At 38.8% G+C, this 6,585-nt stretch overlaps 1 long non-coding RNA gene across 1 annotated transcript; it reads left to right on the top strand.

The window, feature by feature from the left end:
• Nucleotides 1-1,122: 1,122 nt before the first annotated feature.
• LOC307144685 lies at nucleotides 1,123-4,395 on the top strand. The gene is made up of 3 exons (XR_013818807.1): nucleotides 1,123-1,211; nucleotides 2,811-2,936; nucleotides 4,288-4,395. It is a non-coding gene; the product is annotated as an uncharacterized lncRNA (long non-coding RNA).
• The last annotated feature ends 2,190 nt before the right edge of the window (nucleotides 4,396-6,585 follow it).

Genomic DNA, 6,585 nt, shown 5'->3' with positions numbered 1-6,585 from the left:
AGGTGTGTGTACAATAAGAGATAAGATCATGGCTCCCCGGGGGCTTGTTTGGCCCTGTACCCGATCCATCAAACGCATGCTCCTGGTGCCAAGGTCAACTCTAATGAGCATTTGCTGGGGTCTTATTCTCAGCACCCCACACCCCTCTACCTCTGTCTCGCGCTCTTTCTTTCACATGTATGCACACACACATATAGAATGTGTGAAAATCCACAAATACCTGTACAGTTCAGAAGAGCAGTTACGTTTCACCCCGTTGGTAGTCCGTTACTTATTGATTTATAAACAAATACAAAAATGAGAAATAATTAAAGATTGCTTAAATTGCGTTATGCATATTTAAAACTGATCTAAATCTATCATTTTTTCACTTCATATGGTATCTTGTGTGGATATGTACATAATAATGTTTTTGGCAGCTAGAATCATATTTCTTTCAGCATATATTCAGTAACGGCTACTGAATATGCTGAATGAAATATGATTCTAGCTGCCAAAAACATTCAGTTTTCTGAACTCCAGTCTTCAGTGTCACATGATTCTTCAGAAATAAATATATACTGTATATATAGAGAGAGAGAGAGGGAAAGAGAGAAATCAGAGGTGTACAGTAACAAATTTACTTGAGTACTGTACTTAAGTACACTTTTTGAGTATCTGTACTCTCCTTGAGTATTAGTTTTTCTGGAAACTTTTTACTTTAACTTAGACAAATATTGTACTTTTTACTCCACTACATTTCTGTCAAGGTCCTTGAGTAGAAAGTAGTAACGTCAGTCGGGATGATTTTAGTCGCATGGGTTACATTTTGGTTGGAAATGAAAGTCGGGTTGATGTCAGAATGTCAGATGTTGGACAGACGTTGGATTTTGGTTGGAAATGAAAGTAATATTTGACCAGTAGTTTCTGTACTTTCACTCAAGTAATGAAGTTGTGTACTTTGTCCACCTCTGATAGAAATGTATACAATTATTTCAAATGTATTTGATAGAGTTGATACAGTGAAACTTTTTTAAATTCTAAATGAAAGTAGCACATTTATCTGATCTTTCACACTTGCTTTTATATATTAATCAGCAATCTCATTTTAATTAAGTGATTTTTATTTCAAAGTAGAGAAGTTGATCTTGGATGCTGCTGAGAAGAGACTCCGGGTGCTTCTTTACGGTCTCTGTTCCCACTCTGTAGATCACAGTGATCATCTCTGCTTGGTGAGTGAAAGGAGAATGTGCTCTAAAACATGTGGCGTTCACTAATGAAGCAATAAAAGTCACAGTAGGGGGTGGGTGTACTGGTGAGGGGGGCTCTGGGAACCAGTCCTAACAATGACAGGTGTGATAATTATGACGTTCTGACCTCGCATATTACCTGCACATCGGATAAGATATAAACCAGATTAAATTTGAGGACTTTGGCATGTGGATGATGCACTGCGCATGTACATGTGTGCATTAGTACCAAAATACATCATTATGATAACAAGACAGGCCATTCGTACAACCATCATGTCATCTTCATGAACATGTGTCATGTTCAATGACCGAGAGATTGTCAAAGTCACAATTATGCATCCACAATGCTGACTGGGAATGAGCTCCATATAAATGTAAAATAGGTCTGCACTAACTCCGACCACTTCCCTGTGTCTTTGGCAGGCTGACCAGACCACCTTCACGCCTACATTCCCTATGTCACTCCTGTTTCCTGCCAGTTTCCCCAATGGCTTCATAATAACATTTAACAATGATTTATCGACTTGTGAAAACCCTCCCAAATGCCCTGACAGAGGGGATAAGGATGAGGGGCAGTGCACTCTGACACCCCCTGGAGTCCAGGGTATATGGGGCATTTTTACCTCTGTCCAACAGCTTGTGTGTGTCTCCCAGTGGCAGCTGGATGGGACCACCAGCCACAGCAATGCCCACCCACCCCATTATTCTGTAATGGCTGTGCAATGGTCTAACATTGAACTCTGAACCCTTAATGAAAAACCACCTTGGCTCTGTCCCTACTCTACATTTACTTGGCCTTAAAAAAAGAACTGGCCGCAGCGCAAAGAGGCAGCAATTATAAGTGATTATGATTCTTTTTCGAGAGGAAAAAGCAACAAGTTAATGCTAATTGGCTTAATGCAGTATTTATTGACTATTCTACATCAAATGTAATATATATATGAAGAGTTCAGATGCAAAAGCCTCTAAGTGCCATCTGAAATTTTCTTCTAGATTGATCATTTTGATCAAGCTCGTATATTTAAGTTCAGCAATTTCACTTAAATGGCAATGAAAATAACCTATTAATTGTCATTATTTCTTGATAAAAATGACCATTCTAGAAGAAGATTTCAGATGGCACTTAGAGGCTTTTGCATCTGAACTCTTCATATATATATATATATAAGCTGAATTTTCAGCATCATTACTCCAGTCTTCAGAGAAAGTTCAATAGAACAGATTTTTTAATAGATATCTTTTTAATATTATAAATGTCTTTACCGTCACTTTTGATTAAGTTAATGCATTCTTGTGCAATAAAAGTATTATATTTTTTACGTTTAAATGTATCTTACTGACCCCCGATTTTTTTTGAATGGTTGCATATATATTTTCTTCTTATTCTGATCCAATGAAAATGAGTTTACATTTTTTTCAAGATTTTGTTTAGAAGACATATATGATAACTTATGACTTTTAAGAAATGTGAAAAAGGAGATTTAAAAGCTATAGATGGAACCAAGGTGATGTATAGCCGACAAGCTCCTCTGCCTCTTTGTTGGCTCCTCACCACTATTTTCATCTCCTTCTTAGCAGATGTCTTCTTTGAAGTCCATCAAGAGTTATAAACCACTGACCTATTGATGAACTTGGACATGGAGGGAGGATAGTGAGTGAGAGAAGTCAGGAGTCTTCACCTTTCACCGAGTTTATGTGCAATTTGTAAGTAGTTCTTTCTTTGTTTTTTTTAGAGGAAACAACAAAATATTCCAAGGCGCTTGCATGGTTAAGCGTAAAAAGCCTGGGCTAAGTCATTAAAACATTAAAAGTGTTGATCAACGCATTAAAGAAGAATCCTGAAGAAGGCAGAAACAGATTTATCAACACTTTTGATGTTTTAATGACTTATTAAAGGATTTTTACGGTTAACCATGTGAGTGCCTTGGAATATTTAGTTGTTTCATCTGATATTTGCCTCTCATGTATCCAATGAGCACCAGTGGCTGTGTGTTTATACCTCTGTAGCAAACCCAGTTGCCTTGTTTTGGGCGAGTTTTTTAGATATTGTACATTTTAATGTGATATTTTAAAGCTCAGTCAAAATTTCCATACTCTCTAATCTGTTCGTTTGGAAATGAACAATATACGCTCCATTAAAACTAACAAGCCTCACCACTCGAAGTATCCAGTTGTTTGTTTATACCCTTGCATGGCAAACAAATACAGCATTTTCACATGAAGAAAAATCAGTTTGCTGAATACCGTGATTTCAGTTTGGTGGTGTAGAATGTGATTCCACCTGCAGAGATGAGAGGCAGAAAGGGGTTTTTTTGTACTTGGTGAGGTGGTTGTAGCAGAAGTCAGGTAGGGTCAGCTCTTCTTCTGCTTCATTCTCTGAGGTATCACCATATCAATATCTCTCTGAGCGTGCATTTTTGAGAAGAAACACTCGAAGTGATGAGTGCTGAACAGCCTTTGGGCCTCTAGAGACCAAATCAAACTCTGTGTTTCCTGTAACCTCAGCACCATGGGAAGTGACCACCCGCACACACACACACACACACACACATACACATAGAATAACGACGACCTGCTCTCCTCTATCTGACGATGTGAGCCACTGCTCCGGGTGGTTTTACACAAAGTGATGATTTCTTTGTCAAACAACCCTTCGATACACACACTCGCACATGCCGTTTTTTTTCCCTGAAGCAATCCACAACCCCCAACCCGTTCAGTCCTAGCCCACTACGGCTAGGCCTCCAATTAAATCAAAAGTGGTTTGTTTTTATTGGTGTTTTGCGCTGACAAGTGGGCTATCATCCTGACGACTCTACCTGTCAGTGAGCGACTGAAAATCCTCAGTTGACAATGCCCAATGCTTCCAATTAGGAGAGAATCAGACTCCTGGCGTGCTAGCGATCTTTCCACCCTCCCCCAAGGCCCTTCCTTACACCCCCCCCCCCCACCCTACCTCTGGCACCCCCATCTTTCAGCACTCGCCCCACCAGCTTCTGCCATTTCACTCTCTCATTCTTGCTCCCTTCATAATTTTCCCCTTCTTTTTTTCAAGGTAGGTGTATCTCCTCTGCAAATTACTGACACAAAACGGGGTGGCGCACCGGCGGTCCCGAGCCTGAGTGCTGGCGGTCCCGAACCCCCTGTCAGCTTTAATGAGCCAATAAAGGTATATTTCTCCGGCGTGAATGCGCTAAAGTCTTTCTTGTGTGACAGCTGACTGGGAAATGTGAGTGTTAACCTTATAAAAGATTCAGCGGTTCTCATTATTTTCTGTCAAATCTCACACCTGATGGCTTTAAGGTGCATCATTTGCATCGCTGACTGGTCCAGGGTGTGCCCGTTTTTTTTTTTCCCCCGTACAATGTTTGTTTGTTGACTGAAGTCAACATTTCATTCCTTTTACACATCTTTTTTTTTAAATCCAAGGCATGTTTTACTCAATGTTTCAAAATGACAGCGATGCCAAAGTTTATCCAGGAACGACGTACCATTTTCCTGAACATATCCAAATATATATTTAACAAACATGGAACAGAATAAATAAATGAAATTCAAAACATTGTTTTCACCTGAGGTGAGGCAAGATCAAACGTCTTTGAAGCCTCTTGCCACTCATCTCTTCTGCCTGTTCCTCAAATCTTCAAACAATCAGAGGATGTACATTAAATACAAGTGTTTGAGTGACAGATTTTCCGAGGACGTTTCTGTGCATCTCCATTTGGTGTGTCAGGTTCCTGATTTTCTGTCCTCCATATGAATTGTTCTTTCAACAAACTGTCCAACTTGTGAGTTTTACTCCGGTTGCAGGATTCCAGGATTTCTGTGAAAAGTTTGGTATGGTATTAAGTCAATCACTAAAGCTTTATCAATAAGTCATATCAATTACAATTTGGTATGACTTTTTGCAGAATTGTGTGTGTGTGTGTGTGTGTGTGTGTGTGTGTGTGTGTGTGTGTGTGTGTGTGTGTGTGTGTGTATATATTCTAATGCATTCATCTATCTATAGCTCATAGATACTCGTTAAGTTTTGCTTAATATTTATAGCTTTTACTTATTATACAAACATTTTGGTAACACATTGGTAAAACAATTGGAGTCATTTTTTTTTATTTAATAACATGCAAAAAAAAAAAAAAAAAAAGTAAATACCAGGCCATAGTGCTTTAAATGAAAAGAGTTTTTGAGCCATTCAAGGTTTTTGACTGTTTGGACAATTGAAGGAAAACCAATGCAAAGCAGAAGACTTATACACCAAGGCAGCCATTAAGCACTTTATCTTTATTGGTTTACTGATAAAAGATAAAGATTAGTTTTATTAAACATTTTAAGTACATTTAAAAAAAATGATTAAGTCTCAGCGCACCTGTTGTCGCTGCATTAAGAGGTCTGGATTTTATTTATCTAACAAATAAAGCCAAAACCATGCCACTGATAGGCTAGATAACTCCTGTCATGGCCTGCCACAGAGACTTAAGAAAAGAAAGATCGCCATCACACGCAGTGGGCATCCTTATGAGACTCTAAACTAAAGTGAGTGCGCTTGCACCCCGCCTCATCGTGACAGCTTGCAGCCGCGTTGACACCCCTTGGGAGCGGGGAGCGGATTCACTAACCTGCCGTTGTCTGCGGCCGAATAGCGCTTCCAATCTGCTGTTCTGATGGGGGGCTCGATTATTGGGACCTGTCGAAAAAACACGAGGGGCTAACTGTTTGAGAGAAAGACGTGAAAGGCAGGACAATAGTTTTTCATGCATGTTAGAGTTTTGTGTCACGCTGGGCTTTCAGAAAGAGTAGTCGCCCTCATTATTGCTCATTAACATTGCATAAATTTGATAGTTGTTATGAACTAAACGACACGGTTGTTCGATAATCGCGTTTTGTGCATTGGAAAAAGAAAAGAACACTAACAGCCCTGCGTTATGGTATTAAAGCACAAATACAGCTCGTATTCTGATCTTGAAGATTAATGATAGAACCAAGCACTAATAGTAGTGTAGTAGTGGCTTAATAGCCTGTAAGTAATTAGGCCTATTACTTTCTTTATTGTTTCATTATTAATATAGGTTGTTGACAGTTTCTACTGTTTACACAATTTAAACACAAGTTCCGATAGGCTATCAAATTATATAAATAATATAGCCTATCAAGTGTGTAAAAAATATGCTAGGCAACTAAAATAGTTTCCTTAATACACGGCCTATAATGCAGTTTTGCATTACAAATATCAAGAATTGAATCCATTCGACCAGAATAAAATATTTATGTGAAAATGTGAAATTATTAAAACTTTAATAATTAAAACAGTCATGAGGGTTCTCTCTGTTTTACGATTGTCATGTCACATGACACC

This window comes from Squalius cephalus (assembly GCF_949319135.1).
Source record: "Squalius cephalus genome assembly, chromosome: 17".
Lineage (NCBI taxonomy): Eukaryota > Metazoa > Chordata > Actinopteri > Cypriniformes > Leuciscidae > Squalius > Squalius cephalus.
This window is presented reverse-complemented; position numbering and strand designations above follow the sequence as displayed.